General features: G+C 34.1%; 1 protein-coding gene and 1 pseudogene across 2 annotated transcripts in view; one reads left to right on the top strand and one right to left on the bottom strand.

The window, feature by feature from the left end:
* Nucleotides 1–27315, bottom strand: part of LOC120429289 (cadherin-related family member 1) — a 91734-nt gene that overhangs the window by 17593 nt on the left and 46826 nt on the right. The window lies entirely within an intron of this gene.
* Nucleotides 3187–5023, top strand: LOC120429293 (uncharacterized; annotated as a pseudogene).

The raw sequence follows: 27315 nt of genomic DNA, 5'->3' as shown, positions 1-27315 counted from the left end.
CAAACCTCTTTTTACACCTTAGCTTACAACCACCCCGGGATTCGAACTGACGACCTTTGGATTGTTAGTCCAACTGCCTACCAGCGAATTCACCGAGGCAGGACCCAGGGAGACGACTCTTACACCTGGACTGAGCTAACGAACTAACCTTTTAGGGTTAGTCCGGGGCCAACATATACTTCCCGTCCGACGGAAGGCGTGATTAGACAAATCTCGTCTCGAAAAATGCCACCGGGACTGTCTGGGACCGAACCTAGGTCGACTGGGTGAGAGGCAATCACGCTTACCCCTACACCACGGTCCCGGCAGATATCTGCATAATTTAATTCATGAGGTTCATCGATGCTATTCATCGAAACGGACCACTTTTAGCAGAACATAATTTAGTAGAGTTTTCGGGGACTGACTATAAAACCCCAAATAATTCTTGTGGAGAGTCAGTTCTTGTTCCAGTTAGTTCCCGTTAGTTCAACTCCAATCCAATTCCAGTTCCGAAAGACGCCTCAGACCAGCAGACCCGCCAGCAGCCACCAGTAGCAGAGGCCAGACCAGGACTTAGCCGTGAGGAGTCAACCAGGGACGTAGCAGAGTTCGGGTCTGGCATGGCTCGGCGCAGAGGGCTGGAGGACAAGTCTGGTTTCAACGTAGATAATTGGCTCGACGAAGGTCTTAATGCAAGTAACAACAAAAAGTTGATTTAATGTGCGATGTGATCGTTTACTGATCTGTTTTGACTCTGCAAGTAAAATATCACAAAACTCCTGAATGCCTAAACCGCTCGGGCACGTTCACCTCTTTTTTGAGTAATATTATTCATTTTTTTTTTACACAAAATCTGCCACCATTTCCTGATAAATACTACCATCATTTTTTTCTGTGTACGTCCGTTCAAGTGAACGTCCCGCTGAAAAATCTATTCTATAGATACAAAGACCCCCAAAACGGTGCTATACCCACCCCAAAATGTGTATTTAGCAATTCTATGGTAATATATTGACATTTAATTGAATTAAAAGTTTGCAAAAATAGGTTTAGATAAGTTTTATATAGAATTTCCAGAGTTATACAAACTTTTATACTAAGTAATTAGTAAACTTTATATTCAATCCAAATTCTTTTTTTAATCAGTCAATGATGCCTTTTTGGAGTTGGGAGACTGGATTTATGGTGATTTGTCAACAAATAACATTATTTATGTTAATTTTTCGAAAGGTGTACAAACTTTTTTTGCAAAAAATCATCTTTTCATGAGCTTTTTGTAGCAAAATGTTTGGCATGAGTTTCTGAACAAAACGTAGTACTAGGTTCCTGTCAAACTTTAATTTTTTTACATGTTTCATCACAAAATGTGCATAGTGCCCAAGGGGTGTAAATACTTTTTTTACATACTGTAACAACGGATATTGTTTTATTACACTTATTATACAGAACTAACTACTCAAATAAAGAAGTCTGCTTCAGCCGGCGCGCGTGCAGTGAGTGGCAACAACAGCTTTCCACCAGGGACTTATGGCCAGGCAACGGGCAGATAAACTGCGTTGGAAGTCCTTGCACAGGTGTTATGCTGCTTGTTGTTCTGGTTGATGAGTAGCGACGATCGTTGAATTGTTGTGCGGCAGTGATTGATTGATGATAGTCGCTCGGAGGGCCTCTCCCCCCGTTGTTGTTGTTTCGAGTGATCGCTGGCCTGTGAGCGCAAAACACTCCGTGGGTCCGTTTGACCTGGAACCGCTACGGTCGGACCTGATGGTTAGTTGACCTTGATGAACGTCCTTGTTGAACTGGCGAAAGAGCACTGGGATGGACCGCGTGCCAGGCTTGGCGGGCGATACCCACAGGAAATGCTTGACGATACCCGTTGTGATGTGTCTTCCAGCAGGGCTGTGGAGGCGGAGTCGGAGCCGGAGTCGATGGAGTCGGGTCTTTTTGGGGACCTGGAGTAGGAGTCGGAGTCAGAGTCGTAAAAACTCGAACAGCTGGAGTCGGAGTCGGAGCCGAACATTTCTGATAACCCGGAGTCGGAGTCATCTTAAATGCAAAAAAAAATTTGGCTGTTCAGTATTTGCTATAAAACAGCTTAATTTACAAAACATCTTATATTTCAATTAATTTTTTTTAAGTCGTATGCACTGAGTTGCCATTTTTTAAAAAAGATTTATCAGATGCCATTATGTTTTTGATGCTTTTTATTGTGTGTTCGAGCCTGACAGCGCCGGCTCGAAGAAAATTTTGTTTGGTTTTGGCAGCACTGTGCCTGCTGCGACGAGGTGGCAACCCAGCCTGCGTCGTTACCAACAACAACAAGAAGTGCTCGCAACGACTTGCGCGAGTTAGCACGACGACGCCCAAAGGGGAAAAAGGAGCGCATAAATTGAACCAGAAGTGCCGGGATTTGCGGGGATAGTGAAGGACGAAAGGCGGAGGGTCGATTCTATCGCGGCAAGTGGGCAAAAGGCCCACAGAGTGGAAAAAGACGCCGCGAAGAAAAGTGTAAAGAAGACGCCATCTTGGCTGAAAAAATGTGCTCGTGAAGTCAAAAAACGCCATTTTGTAAAAGTGCCCAGCGCATAAGTGCGACGCCATTTTGGAAACGTCCAGAATGCGTCCGAAGAATGAGTGAAAAAGTGCTAAGCGACGCCATCTTGTATGCGACCAGAATCTTCTCAAGCCGGAAGTGATTCCGGACAGAAGAATCGAGAAGTGAAGTTCCGGCCAAGAGGACACAAAAGTTCCCCCAAGTACCGCGATTTCAGACTTGGCTGATTTCCGTGCTTGGTTCGGACTCTGGGTCCGATCGTTGGTGTCCCTCTTGTGCAGGAAACTGTCCTAAGGCGCCGGCAACAACTTCTGGGAGCGGCGCTGAGTAAGGACGCGTCGACTCCAGAGAAGAAGAAGAAAAGCGGAGGTTGCAGGCGGAGTCGGAAGAAGTTTTCGGGAAGTGGTCCTGGAAGTGGACTCCAAAGAAGAGGAGCAGAAACCTTCCGCGAAGTGGTCCGGAAGAGAAGAAGCTCAAAAAGTGAGTGAAGACGCTGACGGGAACTGGTCCCGAAAGTGTACGCTGGCTTCCGCGAAAGTGGTTCCGGAAAAGGTGAACGGTTCCAGCAGCCGTTCCGTAACAGTGCCCTGCCACTGAAGCAACGGTGGTCGAAGAGCTTCGTCCGAGGAAGTCACCGAAAAGGCTGGTGAACTCGGAGAAGGCGGCCACACGGAAGAAGATCGATCGGCAAGAAGCCCGGTCATGACAAGTACTGCGTGATCCCCAGCAGAGCAGCAAGTGCAAAGGAGATGGAGCGGTTCAGCGAGATCGTCCACCAGCGTGAGCTGGCTCAAGGTAAGCTCACCACTATACTTGAAAGCGTGGCAAGTGCCACGACGCTTACATGGGCCACGTTGAAGACGTGCCAGAAGGACGTAGATGCCGCGTACGAAGTGTACCACTCGGCGTACGAGCAAATCCTAGGCATGGTCCCGTCAACTTTACGAGACGAGCAGGATGCTCTCTACGACGCATTCGATGACCTGCATACTGAAGTCCTAACGGTCATCGAAGAGAAGTTGCAAAAGGTGAGCCAGCCCACACAACGAAGAAACGCGTACACGCCTGGTGTACCACAACGGGTGGACGAGACGACGAACCCAACAAACGCTAAGATCATCGGATGTGCCAACGAAACGGCCATCGACGAAGAGCAGCTGGATACGGAAGATCGGGTACGACCGGAGTTTACCATCCAGCATGGTGAACGTTCCGAGAACAACACCAGGACCGTCATCGAGACGAACAAGATCGCTGACGTGGAGGACACGTCACAAGCCAACAAGACACCCGGAAAGACCGCAACGGACGACTCGGGTCAGCAGACCACCGGGAGCGATCCGGCACAAACGTGCGACATGTGCGGACTTGGCCAACAAAAGAGCTCGGAATGTCCGCAATTCCTGGAGAAGACAGTCCCCGAGCGGCTGTTCAAGACAAAAGAGAAGCGCCTCTGCTTCAACTGCCTCCGGACGGGACATACCTCGGCGCAGTGTGTGTCCACCGGAGCGTGCGCGACGTGCAAGAAGCGGCACCACACCCTGCTGCACGCCGAGTACCGGATTAACCCCAAGCAATCGACATCACAGACAAAGGTGGAGCAACCTGGTGCTCCACAACAAGCCAAACCGAGTCCAGTGACGCCAGAGGCCAGCTCCTCTGGACAAGGACAAGTAGCGTCCGACGCGCTGACAGCCGTCGAGGACTTTCGGAATAAACCCTGCAGCCCACACCCCTGCCGTGGTTTATTAATAGCAGCAACCAAGAATGAAGCACATTTGACGAAGGACACTCTGGACGGACACAACGCGAACGAGATGGCTAGCGTCGAGCAGATGCAGCCACGTTCCGACACATCGATGATTCCTGCTGGAGTCCAACTCGCCGTCAGAGTCAACTTGGTGGCTCTGCGCGAGACGAGCTTCAGCCAGGTCTTGGACGGCACGATTGGAAGTGGCGCAGCACACGAAGAAGCGGTCCTGATTCAAGGCACGGAGTTTGAGGATCGACCCAAGTTGGAGCAGCACACCGAAGCCTGCGCACGAGAAGTTGGAATCTACAAGTGAGGTGAGTGATCCAACGAATTTGAAGCAAGTTTACCTGCCGTTCCACGTGATGCTGCGAACATTCGAAGACGACGCTAGATTTTCAAGCCGAGCGATTCCTGACCAAGGACACAAGGTTCAAGGTCCCACGACGCAGCGCTCTGCTGCACTCAGCGTACTTGAGAAGACTACAAACGCATGTGGAGGAGTAACGGTGCGTACAAGGGCGGCCTCGGCGCCGCACAAGGCTGCTGCAGTTGCCACACAGCCGAGCTATGAGTGCTCGAAACATTCAGTAGCTGCAGCACCGGCAAGGAAGAAGAGTGGCACTGGAGGACTCGGTCCACACGAGCGGTCGGTAAACGCCGACCCACTGAAGCGAGCATCACCTGAAGGCACTGGAGATGGTCCATGTGGAAGTCCACGACAAGTACAAACTTAGTCGACTTCATCTCATTCTGCAAACGAAACATGGAAGGCGGAGGACAAGTGGATGTTGTTTACACCGACCTTAAGGCTGCGTTCGACAGGATCGACCACCGCATCTTACTCGCCAAGCTCGACCACCTCGGCGTTTCATGCAAAGTCGTCAACTGGGTTGCATCGTACCTGACTGGCAGAACACTCTCGGTCAAAATCGGTGCTTCCGAATCAGTGCCGTTCTGTATGACGTCTGGCGTTCCTCAAGGGAGTAATAGCAAGCTTCTTCCCTGTCTACTCCAACGACGTTACCTTTGTGCTCCCACCCGGAAGCAGAATTCTCTACGTCGACGACCTAAAGATTTACCAGCCAATTCACAACGTAGACGACTGCAAGGTGCTCCAACAGCTGATTGAGTCTTTTACTCAGTGGTGTGATTCAAATTTGTTGTCAGTAAGTTTCTCTAAATGTTCTATTATCTCTTTCACACGCAAAAAACACCCCATCTGCTGGCCTTACACCATCGGAGACCAACCGCTGGAGAGGGCGACCGTCATTAAAGATCTTGGCATACTCCTCGGTGAAATGTTCAGCCTCTCCGCCCACTACAACGCCGTTATCTCCAAAGCAAACCGCAATCTCGGGTTCATTTCTCGGATAGCAAACGAGCAGCGCCGTACCTAGGGGTTGGAGCAGTTGGCGACCGCCAAGGTCGCCAGCCCTCGGGGGCGCCGAAATCGATGATAGTACAAAATGTTCATGTCAGTTATAACATCCTCATTAGGTATTTGCAACAGAAAGGGCGCCAAATTATAAAGTAGAACTACAAATAAATAGATAATTTGGTTTAAAATATAAAAAAGATTCTGCGTGTATCCTCCAGAGCAAGCAGCAGTGAAGTGCTCAGAGCTCTAAAAGTTTTTTTCGAATTTTCCGCCGTAATCGACCGTGATTACCCGCGAGTTTGCTCCACCAGCATGCCGAAGGCCGGCCGTGGCCGTGGCAGTTCGAGTGCTGCCTCGAAAAACCCGCGAAGTTCGTCTACCGGCCGAGTGCAAAAAGGTAAACAAAACAACACCACCGCGTCATCCACCATCGCGCAGGGAAGCATGAGCGCTGATGGATTAAATCCGGAGTTATTACACGCTAATTACCGTGTCCAGGATCGCAGCCCTATGAGAAGCAGACTCCGCTCAGGTACTTCCGGCAATCTGTCGACCGGTGGTGCATCAACATCCGCCAACATTCCCACCAGTAACAAGTTCGCGATACTGAGTGACGAGGAAAGCTACAACAACAACACCGACGACGACGACGACGACGATGGACGTGCATGCAAAAAAGGTAGTATGACAAAAAAAGTTAATTCTCCGAAGGAACGGCGACCACCTCCAATTTTTGTTTTGCATACGTTGGCGGACGATGTTGACGAGTTACTGGAAGTCTGAAAATTGGCAAATCGAAAGTTCAAGTGATTACTTTCACCAAAAAGAATTTCGACCTGGTGGTGAAAGAACTTAAGCGTAGCAACTTCAAGTTCTACACATTCGATCCAGTTGAGAAGACCGCTGTTAAGGTAGTCTTGCAGGGCTATCAAGACCGCCCAATCACCGACCTGAAGGGACACCTCTCGGGTACCAGGATAACGCCACGGGAGATAAAAGTGCTCTCGCGCAAGACAACAGTCACAGGTACGCACGATTTTTTACCACTGATCATAACCGGATAGCTTCAGTGAGTATGGCAGACTACTTTATTAATGTTTTGAAATATCCAGTGTCATCCTAAGACTCCCTTTTTTTAATTTATATTTATTCAGTTTTTCTTTTCCATGTACATTCATTCAGTTAAAATATTATTGAGTGTCCAATCACAATCGATGACTTTGCACCTCAATTTTAAATACTAGCAACTTTCATTTATTCATGAAATATTGTAGCTTTCGCTATTCAGTGATTTCAAATGTAGGAGGTCCTACATGTACAAAAGGGAAAAGGGATACCTTAAAACTAACTTATACACTATATAAAGAGCGGATCAATGCAGCTGAAGACTGCAATGATTTTTGTCGAAATGCATCAATTATCTTATTGGACATAACATCCAAAGTGTCAACTTCGGCTAATTGATGAAGTTCACTGGTGCTGAACCAGGGAGGAAGTTTCAGAATCATTTTCAGAATTTTGTTCTGAATCCTCTGAAGTTTTTTCTTCCTGGTTAAGCAACAGCTTGTCCAGATCGGCACTGCATAAAGCATGGCAGGTCTGAAAATTTGTTTATAAATTAACAGTTTATTCTTGAGACAAAGTCTAGAATTCCTGTTTATAAGTGGATACAAACATTTAATATATTTGTTACATTTAACCTGGATACTTTCAATGTGATCCTTGTAAGTAGGTTTTTGTCAAAAGCAAGTCCAAGATATTTCACTTGATCCTCCCACTTTAAATTTACCTCATTCATCTTTATAATGTGATGACTTTTTGGTTTCAGAAAATCAGCCCTTGGTTTGTGAGGGAAAATAATAAGTTGAGTTTTTGCAGCATTTGGAGTAATTTTCCATTCTTTCAAATAAGAATTGAAAATATCCAAGCTTTTTTTGTAATCTTCTTGTGATGACACGAAGGCTTCTACCTTTGGCGGAGATGCTTGTATCATCAGCAAAAAGTGATTTCTGACATCCTGGGGGCAAATAAGGCAAGTCAGAAGTAAAAATATTGTATAAAATTGGACCCAAAATGCTTCCTTGAGGGACGCCAGCACGTACAGGTAGTTGATCAGATTTGCTGTTCTGATAACATACCTGCAGAGTACGATCCGTCAAATAATTTTGAATAATTTTCACGATATAAATCGGAAAATTAAACCTTTTCAATTTCGCAATCAAACCTTTATGCCAAACACTGTCAAATGCTTTTTCTATGTCTAGAAGAGCAGCGCCAGTAGAATAGCCCTCAGATTTGTTGCTTCGAATTAAATTTGAAACTCTCAACAGTTGATGAGTAGTTGAATGCCCAAGGCGAAATCCAAACTGCTCATCGGCGAAAATTGAATTTTCATTAATGTGTGTCATCATTCTATTAAAAATTATTCTTTCGAATAATTTACTAATAGATGAAAGCAAACTAATGGGCCGATAGCTTGAGGCTTCAGCAGGATTTTTATCCGGTTTCAAAATCGGAACTACTTTGGCATTTTTCCAACTACTGGGAAAATATGCCAAATCAAAACATTTGTTGCAAATTTTGACCAAGCTACTTAAAGTTGCTTCAGGCAATTTTTTAATTAAAATGTAAAAAATGCCATCCTCACCAGGGGCTTTCATATTTTTAAATTTTTTGATAATAGATTTTATTTCATTCAGATCCGTATTAAAAACATCATCTGATGAAAACTCTTGTTCAACAATATTCTGAAATTCTATTGAAATTTGATCTTCAATAGGACTCAAAACATTTAAGGGTGCACAGCAACGAAGGACGTTGTTGTATTCTTATTCCAAAATTGGCTAACTTACGGACCCAAACTTGCAATAACGGGATTGTAAAATTAATCAAACTTTGTTGTAAATTACTTTGTGGACAGTACTTTAGGGGATGAATAAAAAAATATTTCGATAGTACCTGTAGTTATGAAAATACTAAAATGTCTGTAACAAAAATCTGGGTGCAAAAGCTCTGGTTGATGTGCACCGTTAAGTTGAAATTATGACCACTCTCAAACTGCTGAGCAAGTTTTTGAGCTTTCTCCCCATTAGTTAATAGAATATTATCACCATCTTTTAAAGAAGGGATTGGTTTTTGAGGTTTCTTAAGAACCTTTGAAAGATTCCAAAAAGGTTTGGCATAAGGTTTAATTTGTTCGACATCTCTTGCGAACTTTTCATTTCGCAGGAGAGTGAATCTGTGGTCAATAACCTTTTGCAAATCTTTTTGAATTCGCTTCAGTGCAGGATCACGAGAACGTTGAAACTGTCTTCGGCGAACATTTTTCAGACGAATCAGAAGCTGAAGATCGTCATCAATAATGGGAGAATCAAATTTGACTTGGACTTTAGGAATAGCAATATTCCTAGCATCCAAAATTGCATTAGTTAAAGATTCCAAGGCTGAATCAATATCAGCTTTGGTTTCGAAAACAAAATCATGATTTAAACAATATGATGCTGATACCTGTCCCAATTAGCTTTGTGATAATTAAACACAGAACTATTGGGTTTGGTAACTGCTTCATGAGAAAGTGAAAATGTTACTGGAAGGTGATCAGAATCAAAATCAGCATGAGTCACTAAAGGACCACAATACTGACTTTGATTTGTCAAAACCAAATCAATTGTTGATGGATTTCTAACAGAAGAAAAGCATGTTGGCCCATTCGGGTATAAAACCGAGAAAAGACCAGAAGTGCAATCTCTGAATAGAATTTTACCATTGGAATTTACTTTTGAATTATTCCAAGATTGGTGTTTGGCATTAAAATCACCGATGATCAAAAATCGAGATCTATGCCGAGTAAGTTTATTCAAATCCCCTTTGAAATAATTTTTATTATCCCCAGTGCATTGGAAAGGCAAATATGCAGCTGCAATCATAATTTTCCCAAAAGAAGTTTCAAGTTCAATGCCCAAACTTTCAATAACTTTTAACTTAAAGTCACGTAACGTGCTATAAGTCATACTACGGTGGATAACTATTGCAACTCCACCGCCATTTCGATTAATTCGGTTATTAGTTATAATTTTATAATCTGGTTCACTTTTCAAATAAGTGCCAGTTTTTAAAAATGTTTCGGTTATAACAGCAACATGCACGTTATGAACACGTAAAAAGTTGAAAAATTCATTTCCTTTCGCTTTTAAAGAGCGAGCATTAAAATTCATAATATTGATGGAATTACTTAGATCCATGATTAAACTTCAGGGTAAGAACAACATCATTCGCAAATTTTAATCCAATCTGGATAGCTTCCATCATGGATGTAGCATTACTCATTGTTTGAATCAAACCAAACAGTGAGTTTTGCAAAAAAGTCATTTTTTTCAAACGTAACATCGCCGAGATCAGAAGATCCCAAAGCGTTGCCAGCAGAAACATTTTCAAATGAAATTTGAGGTACCTGCCCAATTTCAGGAAGATTGGTAGAGGATTTAAAATTCGTGGATGAACCCGAACCCGAAACGACGTTGGCATAAGAAATACCATTAGTGTTACCTAACTTTTCCACGGTAGGGGTATTTCTAGCATTGTTCGAGTGAGACAGCACAAACGTTTGATTTAAAGATGCAGGTAAAACCTGACTTTGAGAAAATTTCGGTTTGGATTTCGGCTGATGCTTAGCACGAGAATCCAAAACCTTTTTTCTGATGGGGCAATCCCAGAAATTTGATTTGTGATTTCCACCACAATTTGCACATTTAAATTGGGTGACTTCTTTCACGGGACAATTGTCCTTGTCGTGAGAAGAATCCCCGCAAACCATGCATTTTGGAACCATGGAGCAATGATCAGTACCGTGACCGAATGCCTGGCAACGCCGGCACTGGGTCAGATTCTGGCCATTACCGCCATGTTTCTTTAAATGCTCCCACTTTACCCGTACATGGAACAAAAACCGAACTTTGTCCAAAAGTTTCAAATTGTTGATTTCATTTCTGTTGAAATGAATCCGATAAAATTGTGAAGTCAAACCAAAGCGAGACATATTCCCGTTTGATTTTTTCTTCATTGGTATTACTTGGGATGGGGCAAAGCCAAGCAACACCTTAAGTTCGTTTTTGATCTCATCCACCGACAAGTCGTTGGAGAGACCTTTCAGGACCGCCTTGAATGGACGAGCATTCTTGGTCTCATACGTGTAGAAATTGTGTTTGTGGTTTTTCAAATAACCAACAAAGTTTGGTGATCTTGTAAAGATTCCGTCAACAAGCGACATTCTCCTCTTGGACCAAGCTGGAACGAAACTTTCAAATTGCAAGTTTCCTTGCAATTCTTCAGTTGCGTTCGAAAGCTGGCCAAATCGGAGACGGAAGTCACTACAATTGGCGGAGCCTTTACTCGTTTCTCGACGGCAGAAAGCTCAGTACGAGGAGAAGGATCCTTGTCAACAGTTTCGGATAAAACACCGAAACTGTTTGCCAATGGAATTGGAGGATTGACCTCACTTTCAGAATCAGAATCAGACCTCGGATGAGGCTGTTTTCTTTTTCTGTTTCCGTTAGCCGGCTTAGCGTTCAAACGCTTCACCGACGTAACGACCAAATCTTCAGAAGATTTGCGTTTACCTTTGTTTTGACGCATTTTGCAAGCAAAGTTCACTTAAAAAGATGGCTTCGTTTGTAAAATACAACAAAATTTCAGGTGGGGTTAGTCTTGAAAAGACTGTTTAGAATTTTGGCAAATAACTCAGGTAGTCTTTAAAAAAACTGTGAATTTTGTTTGAAATAACTCTGAGCTTAGGTAGTAAAAAATACCGCAGCTCTAGTGTCCGTTCACCACGAAGGTTCGCAACACACTCATCCTAAGACTCCCTGTAGTTAGGATCTGTGGGTCTACTACCGTAACAAGTAAGATGTCGACCGGTATTGCCCACGGATGATACCCGCATAGCTTTAGAGTAGGTTAGACTTTGTAAATGACTTGGGCTGTCTTGGATCACCTTAGGACTCCCTGGAGTTATGATCTGTGGCTGTTAACTCCAGTGAGTCCTAGGATGACTCAAGACATCCCAACACATTAAAAAAGCAGTCTACCATACAGGCTGAAGCTATGCGGTTATGATCAGTGGTCAAAAATCATTAACCTCTTGCTTGTTACGGCGGTAGACCCACCGGTCTTAACTCCAAGGAGTTCTTGGATGACCCAGAACATCTCAATAAGTTGTTACAACATTGCACTGTAGCCTTCCATGCTTACTGAAGTAGTCTGGGTAGGATCCGTTTTCAAAATCTTCAAGTTTCGACTTGTTTTTATGGTAAGCCTCTTGCACAAACGATTTAAACGGATAAAAACAAGAGAAGTCATGTTTCAATCATACGAAGACATATCAGTACAAGTACACAGACGATCGGGTCGACCACGGAGTTTTGCTAAAACGACTGGAAAGACTCGGAGTCTCCGCCGGTTTCGTTCGTTGGCTGAAGTCTTACCTCACCAACCGGATTCTGAGAGTCAAGATTGGGAGCTTTGAGTCAGACATGTTCATAAGTCTCTCTGGCGTTCCTCAAGGCAGTAATTTAGGTCCGTTACTGTTCATACTTTTCGTCAACGAACTGTCGATGCTGCTAAGCGAAGGGTGTCGGTTGTTTTACGCTGATGATGTCAAAATCTTCACCTTTGTTAGACGCGTTTTGAACTGCTCAGCTCTGCAAATACAGTTAAACCACTTTAACGAATGGTGCGTGCGAAATTTCCTGACGATCAGCATAGAAAAGTGTAGCACAATCTCTTTCCACCGTAAACTCAAACCCGTGGTCTTCGACTCTGCCATCGCCGGAAACACTCTTGCTCGGGTAACCCAAGTACGTGACCTGGGCGTTACCCTTGACAGCAAATTGTGTTTCACTATCCACCTCCATGACATCGTGTCCAGAGCCAATCGACAGCTTGGATTCATCTTTAGGATCGCTGATGACTTCCGAGATGTCGCGTGCCTACGTTCATTATACTGCGCGCTGGTAAGATCCATCCTCGAGTTCTGCTCCGTAGTGTGGTGTCCGTACCAGAGCACTTGGACTGTTAAAATCGAATCAGTTCAGCGAAAATTCACCCGGCTTGCCCTTCGCCGTGCAAGGAATCCTGCCGGTTGGAACACGTACGAAGAACGTTGTCGTGTCTTGCAGCTAGAGACTCTCGAGCGGAGGCGGCACGTCTCACAAGCAACTTTTGTTGCCAAAGTGCTGGCCGGTGAAGTTGACACTCCTTGGATTCGCGCTCAAATTCAAATCTACACACCTTCTCGGCCACTTCGTCAACGCCAATATCTACAACTTGCTCACCGCAACACCAACTATGGACAGCACGAACCAGTTCATTTCATGTGTAGCCGATTCAACGTATTTTCTCACCTGTACGATCCCAACATCTCCACTCCGCAGTTTCAACAACGAGCCCGACTCTGGTATTGCGCGTATTCCCGAAAAAGACACGCGGCATACCAGCCTCGAAACGACGCGCCGCACTTTCGGCAAATGCGCGCTGTCAAATCCCATACTGTGCGTTTTGTTTTTGTTGATCTTCTTCTTCGAATCGCATGGCATTGTTGCCGGGAATGTTTTTTATTGCACCAAAAGTGCAGAAAATCGCTGGCAACAGTGTCTGCGGCATATTCTGAAATGCCGCGCGGCATGTACCTTCGAGAGAAACGGACAATACTCTTATCAGCTTTAATCTGTTTTTGCGTTTCGTGTTGTTAGCATTTGTCTTTAGTTAAGTTAAGTTTTATCATTAAGACCACAAGTTGTCGGATGATTCAAATAAACAAATAAATAAACAAATAAGTTTCATCATGAATTGCGCCGGATTTGAATGATCTTTAATTGATTTTGACGAAATTTGGTTCTGCCGCTGCATGTTGAAAATTATACTTCGAAGCCGGTATGCTCTTTTGTACTAACCCAAGCAACACACTTTGTTAGATAAACGTATTTCCTAACTGGTTGTATAACCGAACGGCCTCGTTACCACAACTTGTTCTACAACTCCTGTGCATTGGAAAAAGCGCACTTTTTTCTGTTGTATAACTTGCCAGAATAAGATGCAAGTTATCAGAGTAAGTTGTACAAATGTATTTGACAACACTGTGCTAGCTAACAAGAGATTCAACGAAAAAAAGGGCGTGGTTAACGGCTGTGCTGTCAAATCAAAGCGCACACTGAAAAGGAAAGATAGATTGAAAACAGTTGTCTAACCGTTACCCAACTTAAATGTAAACAAACAGTTCTTATTAGAATTTCAATCAACGACCAAGCCAACAACAATAGTACCGTAAACTGGGGTCAATCGGGACACATGGGGCGAATTGGGACAGCAGTTTTAACCATGTTGGAGCACAATATTTTGATTTTTCTGGTTGGTTTCGGTTAGAACAGACTCAGGCCAACAAAATGTGTACATTCATTTCCAAATTTAAAAGCTTTAAGTGCTCTAAAAACTGTTGTCCCTATTCAGACTGTAGTCCCTATTCACCCCAGATTACGGTATCTCTGACTATTTTGGTACGCTTGTTTCTGCTCGATATATTTAGAAAAAAATAGAAATTGTATGGAAAAAAGGTGCAGGTGGTTATGTTCTACATGACCAATATGACAAAGAACTTTGTACAAAACTCTAAAAATCATGCTACTTATATTTATATTTTTTAATTCTTTGCCTATTTATTTAATCCTTAATAATTAATTCTAATTAAATTTATTTAATCAATGGCACCGGTAGAACCTTCCCTCAGGGCCATGGCCACTCTGGGTGTGGCCAATCCTGTCAAAATGGCCATTTTCATCACCAGTATCAAAAACCATGAATTTTGATACCCATATTGCCCCAAGTCGTATGGTTCGATAAATGTCCCCCCGGTAGAACCTTCCCTCAGGGCCATGGCCACTCCGGGTGCGGCCAATCCTGTCAAAATGGCCATTTTCATCACCAGTATCAAAAACCATGAATTTTGATACCCATATTGCCCCAAGTCGTATGGTTCGATAAATGTCTCCCTGGTAGAACCTTCCCTCAGGGCCATGGCCACTCCGGGTGTGGCCAATCCTGTCAAAATGGCCATTTTCATTACCAGTATAAAAAACCATGAATTTTGATACCCATATTGCCCCAAGTCGTATGGTTCGATAAATGTCCCCCCGGTAGAACCTTCCCTCAGGGCCATGGCCACTCCGGGTGTGGCCAATCCTGTCAAAATAGCCATTTTCATTACCAGTATCAAAAACCATGAATTTTGATACCCATATTGCCCCAAGTCGTATGGTTCGATAAATGTCCCCCCGGTAGAACCTTTCCTCAGCGCCATTGCCACTCCGGGTGTGGCCAATCCTGTCAAAATGGCCATTTTCATCACCAGTATCAAAAACCATGAATTTTGATACCCATATTGCCCCAAGTCGTATGGTTCGATAAATGTCCCCCCGGTAGAACCTTCCCTCAGGGCCATGGCCACTCCGGGTGTGGCCAATCCTGTCAAAATGGCCATTTTCATCACCAGTATCAAAAACCATGAATTTTGATACCCATATTACCCCAAGTCGTATGGTTCGATAAATGTCCCTCCGGTAGAACCTTCCCTCAGGGCCAAAGCCACTCCGGGTGTGGCCAATCCTGTCAAAATAACCATTTTCATTACCAGTATAAAAAACCATGAATTTTGATACCCATATTGCCCCAAGTCGTATGGTTCGATAAATGTCCCCCCGGTAGAACCTTCCCTCAGGGCCATGGCCACTCCGGGTGTGGCCAATCCTGTCAAAATGGCCATTTTCATTACCAGTATCAAAAACCATGAATTTTGATACCCATATTGCCCCAAGTCGTATGGTTCGATAAATGTCCCCCCGGTAAAACCTTCCCTCAGGGCCATGGCCACTCCGGGTGTGGCCAATCCTGTCAAAATAACCATTTTCATTACCAGTATCAAAAACCATGAATTTTGATACCCATATTGCCCCAAGTCGTATGGTTCGATAAATGTCCCCCCGGTAGAACCTTCCCGAGGGCACTGGCCACTCCGGGTGTGGCCAATCCGGTCAAAATGGCCATTTTCATTACCAGTATCAAAAACCATGAATTTTGATACCCATATTGCCCCAAGTCGTATGGTTCGATAAATGTCCCCCCGGTAGAACCTTCCCTCAGGGCCATGGCCACTCCGGGTGTGGCCAATCCTGTCAAAATAGCCATTTTCATTACCAGTATCAAAAACCATGAATTTTGATACCCATATTGCCCCAAGTCATATGGTTCGATAAATGTCCCCCCGGTAGAACCTTCCCTCAGGGCCATGGCCACTCCGGGTGTGGCCAATCCTGTCAAAATAACCATTTTCATTACCAGTATCAAAAACCATGAATTTTGATACCCATATTGCCCCAAGTCGTATGGTTCGATAAATGTCCCCCCGGTAGAACCTTCCCTCAGGGCCATGGCCACTCCGGGTGTGGCCAATCCTGTCAAAATAACCATTTTCATTACCAGTATCAAAAACCATGAATTTTGATACCCATATTGCCCCAAGTCGTATGGTTCGATAAATGTCCCCCCGGTAGAACCTTCCCGAGGGCACTGGCCACTCCGGGTGTGGCCAATCCTGTCAAAATAACCATTTTCATTACCAGTATCAAAAACCATGAATTTTGATACCCATATTGCCCCAAGTCGTATAGTTCGATAAATGTCCCCCCGGTAGAACCTTCCCTCAGGGCCATGGCCACTCCGGGTGTGGCCAATCCTGTCAAAATGGCCATTTTCATTACCAGCATCAAAAACCATGAATTTTGATACCCATATTGCCCCAAGTCGTATGGTTCGATAAATGTCCCTCCGGTAGAACCTTCCCTCAGGGCCATGGCCACTCCGGGTGTGGCCAATCCTGTCAAAATGGCCATTTTCATTACCAGTATCAAAAACCATGAATTTTGATACCCATATTGCCCCAAGTCGTATGGTTCGATAAATGTCCCCCCGGTAGAACCTTCCCGAGGGCACTTGCCACTCCGGGTGTGGCCAATCCTGTCAAAATGGCCATTTTCATTACCAGTATCAAAAACCATGAATTTTGATACCCATATTGCCCCAAGTCGTATGGTTCGATAAATGTCCCCCCGGTAGAACCTTTCCTCAGGGCCATGGCCACTCCGGGTGTGGCCAATCCTGTCAAAATGGCCATTTTCATTACCAGTATCAAAAACCATGAATTTTGATAACCATATTGCCCCAAGTCGTATGGTTCGATAAATGTCCCCCCGGTAGAACCTTCCCTCAGGGCCATGGCCACTCCGGGTGTGGCTAATCCTGTCAAAATGGCCATTTACATTATCAGTATCAAAAACCATGAATTTTGATACCCATATTGCCCCAAGTCGTATGGTTCGATTAATGTCCCCCCGGTAGAACCTTCCCGAGGGCACTGGCCACTTCGGGTGGACTGGATTTATGGTGATTTGTCAACAAATAACTTTATTTATGTTAATTTTTCGAAAGGTGTACAAACTTTTTTTGCACCTTTTTTATTTTTGTTATAGTATTTGTTATATAACTTTTTATAGAAAACATATTTTCATGAGCTTTTTTCAGCAAAATGTTCGGCATGAGTTTCTGAACAAAACGTAGTACTAGGTTTAAGTCAACATTAAATTGTTTACATGTTTCATCACAAAATGTGCATAGTGCCCGAGGGGTGTAAATACTTTTTTTACATACTGTAGCATAGCATAGCATAACGGGTCTGCACCACGCTGTAGGGGGTGCCACAATGGTCAATTCAATATTCTTAGACAATTTGATTGCTGCCCGGTACAACCATAAATATCTAAGAACGTAAATATCCACACTGTGCTCCAAGGCTACGCCCATACAGTCCCGTGGGGATTTGGGAGGGGATGTTTTTGTTGTTCACTTGTGGCAAACGTGCAGGGAACTCATGCGACTTTTAAAAGTGAACGGAATATTTTTTGGGAGGTTTGGAATGGGGGTTAGGGGAATTTCATCGGGCCGATGAAAATGGTTGAATTCGTAATGTATTAAATGTATTGGAAGTTTGTGAGTGTAAGTGTGAATCTGTAGTGTATTATATAATAAGCATATAGTTTTGTAATAATAATATATATAAATATAATAAATATAATAAATAAAATAAATAAAATAAATAAAATAAATAAAATAAATAAAATAAATAAAATAAATAAAATAAATAAAATAAATAAAATAAATAAAATAAATAAAATAAATAAAATAAATAAAATAAATAAAATAAATAAAATAAATAAAATAAATAAAATAAATAAAATAAATAAAATAAATAAAATAAATAAAATAAATAAAATAAATAAAATAAATAAAATAAATAAAATAAATAAAATAAATAAAATAAATAAAATAAATAAAATAAATAAAATAAATAAAATAAATAAAATAAATAAAATAAATAAAATAAATAAAATAAATAAAATAAATAAAATAAATAAAATAAATAAAATAAATAAAATAAATAAAATAAATAAAATAAATAAAATAAATAAAATAAATAAAATAAATAAAATAAATAAAATAAATAAAATAAATAAAATAAATAAAATAAATAAAATAAATAAAATAAATAAAATAAATAAAATAAATAAAATAAATAAAATAAATAAAATAAATAAAATAAATAAAATAAATAAAATAAATAAAATAAAAAAAATAAATAAAATAAAAAACATAAATAACATAAAAAAAATAAATAAAAAAAAAAAAAAAATAAAAAAAATAAAATAAATAAAAAAATAAAAAAATAAATAAAATAAAATAAATAAAAAAAATAAAATAAATAAAATAAATAAAATAAATAAAATAAATAAAATAAATAAAATAAATAAAATAAATAAAATAAATAAAATAAATAAAATAAATAAAATAAATAAAATAAATAAAATAAATAAAATAAATAAAATAAATAAAATAAATAAAATAAATAAAATAAATAAAATAAATAAAATAAATAAAATAAATAAAATAAATAAAATAAATAAAATAAATAAAATAAATAAAATAAATAAAATAAATAAAATAAATAAAATAAATAAAATAAATAAAATAAATAAAATAAATAAAATAAATAAAATAAATAAAATAAATAAAATAAATAAAATAAATAAAATAAATAAAATAAATAAAATAAATAAAATAAATAAAATAAATAAAATAAATAAAATAAATAAAATAAATAAAATAAATAAAATAAATAAAATAAATAAAATAAATAAAATAAATAAAATAAATAAAATAAATAAAATAAATAAAATAAATAAAATAAATAAAATAAATAAAATAAATAAAATAAATAAAATAAATAAAATAAATAAAATAAATAAAATAAATAAAATAAATAAAATAAATAAAATAAATAAAATAAATAAAATAAATAAAATAAATAAAATAAATAAAATAAATAAAATAAATAAAATAAATAAAATAAATAAAATAAATAAAATAAATAAAATAAATAAAATAAATAAAATAAATAAAATAAATAAAATAAATAAAATAAATAAAATAAATAAAATAAATAAAATAAATAAAATAAATAAAATAAATAAAATAAATAAAATAAATAAAATAAATAAAATAAATAAAATAAATAAAATAAATAAAATAAATAAAATAAATAAAATAAATAAAATAAATAAAATAAATAACATAAATAAAATAAATAAAATAAATAACATAAATAAAATAAATAAAATAAATAAAATAAATAAAATAAATAAAATAAATAAAATAAATAAAATAAATAAAATAAATAAAATAAATAAAATAAATAAAATAAATAAAATAAATAAAATAAATAAAATAAATAAAATAAATAAAATAAATAAAATAAATAAAATAAATAAAATAAATAAAATAAATAAAATAAATAAAATAAATAAAATAAATAAAATAAATAAAATAAATAAAATAAATAAAATAAATAAAATAAATAAAATAAATAAAATAAATAAAATAAATAAAATAAATAAAATAAATAAAATAAATAAAATAAATAAAATAAATAAAATAAATAAAATAAATAAAATAAATAAAATAAATAAAAAAAATAAAATAAATAAAAAAAATAAAAAAAATAAAAAAAATAAAATAAATAAAATAAATAAAATAAATAAAATAAATAAAATAAATAAAATAAATAAAATAAATAAAATAAATAAAATAAATAAAATAAATAAAATAAATAAAATAAATAAAATAAATAAAATAAATAAAATAAATAAAATAAATAAAATAAATAAAATAAATAAAATAAATAAAATAAATAAAATAAATAAAATAAATAAAATAAATAAAATAAATAAAATAAATAAAATAAATAAAATAAATAAAATAAATAAAATAAATAAAATAAATAAAATAAATAAAATAAATAAAATAAATAAAATAAATAAAATAAATAAAATAAATAAAATAAATAAAATAAATAAAATAAATAAAATAAATAAAATAAATAAAAAAAATAAAAAAAATAAAATAAATAAAATAAATAAAATAAATAAAATAAATAAAATAAATAAAATAAATAAAATAAATAAAATAAATAAAATAAATAAAATAAATAAAATAAATAAAATAAATAAAATAAATAAAATAAATAAAATAAATAAAATAAATAAAATAAATAAAATAAATAAAATAAATAAAATAAATAAAATAAATAAAATAAATAAAATAAATAAAATAAATAAAATAAATAAAATAAATAAAATAAATAAAATAAATAAAATAAATAAAATAAATAAAATAAATAAAATAAATAAAATAAATAAAATAAATAAAATAAATAAAATAAATAAAATAAATAAAATAAATAAAATAAATAAAATAAATAAAATAAATAAAATAAATAAAATAAATAAAATAAATAAAATAAATAAAATAAATAAAATAAATAAAATAAATAAAATAAATAAAATAAATAAAATAAATAAAATAAATAAAATAAATAAAATAAATAAAATAAATAAAATAAATAAAATAAATAAAATAAATAAAATAAATAAAATAAATAAAATAAATAAAATAAATAAAATAAATAAAATAAATAAAATAAATAAAATAAATAAAATAAATAAAATAAATAAAATAAATAAAATAAATAAAATAAATAAAATAAATAAAATAAATAAAATAAATAAAATAAATAAAATAAATAAAATAAATAAAATAAATAAAATAAATAAAATAAATAAAATAAATAAAATAAATAAAATAAATAAAATAAATAAAATAAATAAAATAAATAAAATAAATAAAAAAAATAAAATAAATAAAATAAATAAAATAAATAAAATAAATAAAATAAATAAAATAAATAAAATAAATAAAATAAATAAAATAAATAAAATAAATAAAATAAATAAAATAAATAAAATAAATAAAATAAATAAAATAAATAAAATAAATAAAATAAATAAAATAAATAAAATAAATAAAATAAATAAAATAAATAAAATAAATAAAATAAATAAAATAAATAAAATAAATAAAATAAATAAAATAAATAAAATAAATAAAATAAATAAAATAAATAAAATAAATAAAATAAATAAAATAAATAAAATAAATAAAATAAATAAAATAAATAAAATAAATAAAATAAATAAAATAAATAAAATAAATAAAATAAATAAAATAAATAAAATAAATAAAATAAATAAAATAAATAAAATAAATAAAATAAATAAAATAAATAAAATAAATAAAATAAATAAAATAAATAAAATAAATAAAATAAATAAAATAAATAAAATAAATAAAATAAATAAAATAAATAAAATAAATAAAATAAATAAAATAAATAAAATAAATAAAATAAATAAAAAAAATAAAATAAATAAAATAAATAAAAAAAATAAAAAAAATAAAAAAAATAAAATAAATAAAATAAATAAAAAAAATAAAAAAAATAAAAAAAATAAAATAAATAAAATAAATAAAATAAATAAAATAAATAAAATAAATAAAATAAATAAAATAAATAAAATAAATAAAATAAATAAAATAAATAAAATAAATAAAATAAATAAAATAAATAAAATAAATAAAATAAATAAAATAAATAAAATAAATAAAATAAATAAAATAAATAAAATAAATAAAATAAATAAAATAAATAAAATAAATAAAATAAATAAAATAAATAAAATAAATAAAATAAATAAAATAAATAAAATAAATAAAATAAATAAAATAAATAAAATAAATAAAATAAATAAAATAAATAAAATAAATAAAATAAATAAAATAAATAAAATAAATAAAATAAATAAAATAAATAAAATAAATAAAATAAATAAAATAAATAAAATAAATAAAATAAATAAAATAAATAAAATAAATAAAATAAATAAAATAAATAAAATAAATAAAATAAATAAAATAAATAAAATAAATAAAATAAATAAAATAAATAAAATAAATAAAATAAATAAAATAAATAAAATAAATAAAATAAATAAAATAAATAAAATAAATAAAATAAATAAAAAAAATAAAAAAAATAAAATAAATAAAAAAAATAAAAAAAATAAAAAAAATAAAAAAAATAAAATAAATAAAATAAATAAAAAAAATAAAAAAAATAAAATAAATAAAATAAATAAAATAAATAAAATAAATAAAATAAATAAAATAAATAAAATAAATAAAATAAATAAAATAAATAAAATAAATAAAATAAATAAAATAAATAAAATAAATAAAATAAATAAAATAAATAAAATAAATAAAATAAATAAAATAAATAAAATAAATAAAATAAATAAAATAAATAAAATAAATAAAATAAATAAAATAAATAAAATAAATAAAATAAATAAAATAAATAAAATAAATAAAATAAATAAAATAAATAAAATAAATAAAATAAATAAAATAAATAAAATAAATAAAATAAATAAAATAAATAAAATAAATAAAATAAATAAAATAAATAAAATAAATAAAATAAATAAAATAAATAAAATAAATAAAATAAATAAAATAAATAAAATAAATAAAATAAATAAAATAAATAAAATAAATAAAATAAATAAAATAAATAAAATAAAAAAAAAATAAAATAAATAAAATAAATAAAATAAATAAAATAAATAAAATAAATAAAATAAATAAAATAAATAAAATAAATAAAATAAATAAAATAAATAAAATAAATAAAATAAATAAAATAAATAAAATAAATAAAATAAATAAAATAAATAAAATAAATAAAATAAATAAAATAAATAAAATAAATAAAATAAATAAAATAAATAAAATAAATAAAATAAATAAAATAAATAAAATAAATAAAATAAATAAAATAAATAAAATAAATAAAATAAATAAAATAAATAAAATAAATAAAATAAAAAAAATAAATAAAATAAATAAAATAAATAAAATAAATAAAATAAATAAAATAAATAAAATAAATAAAATAAATAAAATAAATAAAATAAATAAAAAAAATAAAATTAAAAAAAAAAAAAAATAAATAAAATAAATATAATAAGTTTAATCAAGATGATCCAGGATGCTGTAAAAGCATAAAATTTTGTTATGATAATTTATATAATCATGATGATTCCAGGAAGCTGTAAAAATAGCAATTATTTAAAATGCAATTTTCGTAATTTTTATAGAAACATTATTTGTTTAGAATAAAGTAAATAAGTTTCTATAATTTTAGGAGGTTACTGGAACTTTTTTTTTAATGTAAGTTCAGGTGGGCGGCTGGTTGTTTATTGTTGATATAGCAAATACAGTGCAAAATTGTCTGCACTCTGATAAGAAATCAAGGATTGGCTTTAACATTTTCCTCTATACTGCAATACAATCAAACAACTTTTTATAAAGGTTTCCAACTTGTTTTCAATTTGAAAACTGTAAGTAGACTGCTGGATTTAGCTGGGTTCATCTGTGCGCAATCATAACAAGAAAAACAAAAAAACTTCGACTTCCACAAGTCTGAGTAGTTTTGGTTGAGTTTGCGACGCTGAAACAATGCGACGTGGGAACAAGGTTACGATTGTTATTACATTCAGAAATATTAGCAGTCATGGTAAAGTTGTAATTGACGTAACGTTTTTTGGTTAGTGCAATTACATGATAATACTGTTTTTGGCTGCATATCCACATAAACCATCCAAAATAAGGCCGTTGCAAATATTTTTCAAAGTTTATGTCATCCCCCCTTCAAAATTGTTTCGAAAAATCATAGGGCAAAGAAATATATTTTCATAAAACTGAAAAGTCTAATCAACTCAAAACAATCTTAAATGCATTTTTCTGCATATTTAGCTTGTTTGGACTCGTTTAAAAATATTTTGAACTTTTATGGAATTACAATGTTCAGCACCGCAAAAACTTTTTTTCTCACAAAAATAAAATTTTCGTCAAAACTTAAAAATTTGGAAACAGATGTGACAAAATGTGGGGGTGTTTGCGAGTCCGTGGCGTCACCCTACGGTTTTTCAATTGATACTACACAGAAAAAAAAAATGATGGTAATATTCATCAGGAAATGGTGACAGATTTTGTGGCAAAACAAATGATTAATTTTACCCCAGAAAATGATGAACTTTCATCAGTTTTTGATGAATATTCATCAGGTTTACATTTTTACACATTTTTTATGTAATATTACTCAAAAAAGAGGTAATGTTCAACCTACCAAATTTTCAACATTCCAAAATTCTACTTTTTTTTCTGTGTATTTTTAGATTGTTCATTTTAATTAAATTACTATTTTTCCCTTAGGCCGATGCAAATATTTTTCAAAGTTTTTGTCCCTCGGCTCGCCATGGTTTCAACATTTGCATGGAAAAAGTGTTTTAAAATGCATTTTACAATGAAATTTTCAAGTTTTTGCCTTTCTTACTAAAGAAAGGTATAGGGTTTGCTTTTGGCTTCGACTCCAAATCAAGCTTCGTTCTCAAATCGTTTCTCGAGAAATATTCATTCGAAAAATCTGCAAAAAATCATGGACGAACGATTTTTGACGCCCGATCGACAGAATTGGTCTATCTTAAATATCCGAATTTTGGCGCTCAATTTACTGTAGAGTACGCGTGACGTCCGTGTGTGGTAAAAAAGTGCTCAATTTTGTGGTAGGGGGTTTCTCAGAGCCCACATTATGGATTTAAGCTCTCTTGGGCGCATTTGAAAGGGGATGTGCTGAACCTGAACCAGTTCCATACCAAATTTGAATTTATCCATTTTTTAAGGGAACTCGGAGTACACAGCTAAAAAAGTAGTAATCCAGCTGCGTGTAAAAGGCCTGGGTGTAAAATAAATATTGCATTATTTTATGCAATTCTGTATAATATTACACCCTGAAATATGTCGCCCATCAGTATGGGAAACCTACTTGACCGAAATGTCAAGCTCATATATGCGATTATCCTTGCAGTCTTTCATCGGTCTGATGGCCGAGTGGGCTAAGGCGCCAGTCCTTACTATTGGTGCTTGGTTTGAATCCCGTTGGTTGCAACTTTTTTTTTGTGTTTGCAAAAAATGTACATGCAGTGTGTAATATTAAGTGTTTATTTTGACGAAGGTGATGTGCATGCTTTTGCATGCGATTTTACCATCGGATTTTTTGCTGTGTATGTTTTCACCCGATCAGGCGGTTTTCAAATGAAAATTCGGTCGAAAATTGAAATATTGAAATCGCTTATTTATCCAAAAAATTGCATTTTTCGAGCCCTACATCCTCCCAAATTTTCATCCATGTCGGTAATGTGGTTCTCGATTTACACCTTGTGGATTAATTTACTGTGAGGCAAAAAGCCCCTAAAAAGGTAAAAGCCAACGTTTCACCAAATGCCAAAACTATTCCTTTGGCATTTTATCTAATTTTTTTTCTCCATGGTTCTGAAACAAATTTGAACTCATTCGGATTTACCGTTCAGATTTTAGAAGAGGTATAGGGTTTGCTTTTGGCTCCGACTCCAAATCAAGCTTTGTTCTCAAATCATTTCTCGAGAAACATAAATTCGAAAAATCTGCAAAAAATCATGGACGATCGATTTTTGTCGCCTCGTCGACAAGTTGTCAAGTTGAGCTTCACATGCAGACGCGAGCAATGCTGGCGCGTATGGGGTTTTGATATCAGATTACTCCTTTTTGTACAAGTTGCCCTATCGATTGCTCGTTCATCACACATCGCCTATCATGATTATCTATGCTAAGCTTCAGTGAACGCAAACACGACACAAGCAGCTATCCGTTCTGAAGCCCCATGCTCATTCTTTTGCCTTTCTTTTTTGTTTTGCTCATTCTCTGATCGATCTCTGAGCGAACGAAACCAGAAGTTGAGCGTCCAAACTTCCCATGCGCCAGTGACAACGCACTTCGCGGGTTTGGTTTTCTAGCTTCGGTACGAGCCTTTTTGTGTGTTAGTATTTTGGTTCATCGTATCGGCTCGTCGGCAATGAACCCAGCGTGCGTTTGTCGTAGTGAAGTCTCACCGAACGCTCAGTCGCAGTATGCTTCCCAATCCCAAAAACGCCTAAATGCATACTACATAATTTTTTGGCTTGCTTATTAAAAGCTCACAATTTTGCCTAACGCCTAAATGTCAGTTTAGTGAATTCCAGTATGCATTCAAAACTTTCAAGAACATTTAAGCGGCTTTACCGTTTTATCGTTTACAACACAGCAAATTCTCGGGTGTGGAAACACTTTCTGCCAGTCATTTTGTAACTTTAACGCTTTGGAGCAAGACGGAATTATTTTGTTTTCTCGTTAATTCTTGATATTTTGAAAAGTGCAAAAAAAACACTCAGAGAATACGAACAATTTAGTGATAGGCAGAAAACATTACGAACATCGCAAATTGTGAGCTAATTTTCTGCCTCAAAAATAATTTGTTCTGATTTTAAAAATCGAAAATGCTTGTGTGCAAGCACAGCTTACACCCGGCCATGGCAAATGGGGCAAAACCCAGTGCTTTTCAGTTTTATGAAAAAATCATGTTAAGTTTGAATTGATTAATGAATGGACCATTCTTTATTTTGCTATTTCTTCGAAAAAAAAAATTCAGCTTCCGTTATCTTCCTTTTGTAAGAAAGGCTCTATCTCACCCCAGGTGGGATTAAATCGGGTTTTTGACTCATCTTTGATTTGCCAACCATTTCAAGTAATTTGTATTCGGCAGCTCCTTATGAACGGGTCCACCGTAAAACGATGGAACATAAACTCAGGATTTTCCACCCAGGTCCAACCGCAAATTTTAACAGCCAAGTTCAAAAAAAAAATCTGCGAGGAAAAACTAAACAACATTTCAACCAAAGAAAAAGTCATCCGCATGCTTGAGCACTGAGTTGAAAAACATCATTAAGAAAATTTGAATTGTCAAGCTATCTGAATCACAGATTGCTTGATATTTGTTTTTGAACACGAATTTTCTTGCAAAAAACAGAAGATATAGATACAAACGTAAACACTCAAAAAGAAGACTCTATCCAGCCGTCCCGTCCCAGGTCGCAAGCAGTGTTTATTATAAAAATAGTTTTTATTTATTATTTCTGTATCTATTGAAGATAGAGCTTTGGTTTCTTCGAGAGAGTAGTTCATTTT

Source organism: Culex pipiens, chromosome 1 (assembly GCF_016801865.2).
Source record: "Culex pipiens pallens isolate TS chromosome 1, TS_CPP_V2, whole genome shotgun sequence".
Classification (NCBI taxonomy): domain Eukaryota; kingdom Metazoa; phylum Arthropoda; class Insecta; order Diptera; family Culicidae; genus Culex; species Culex pipiens.
Note: the sequence above shows the minus strand (reverse complement) of the source record. Positions and strands in the feature narration are given on the sequence as shown.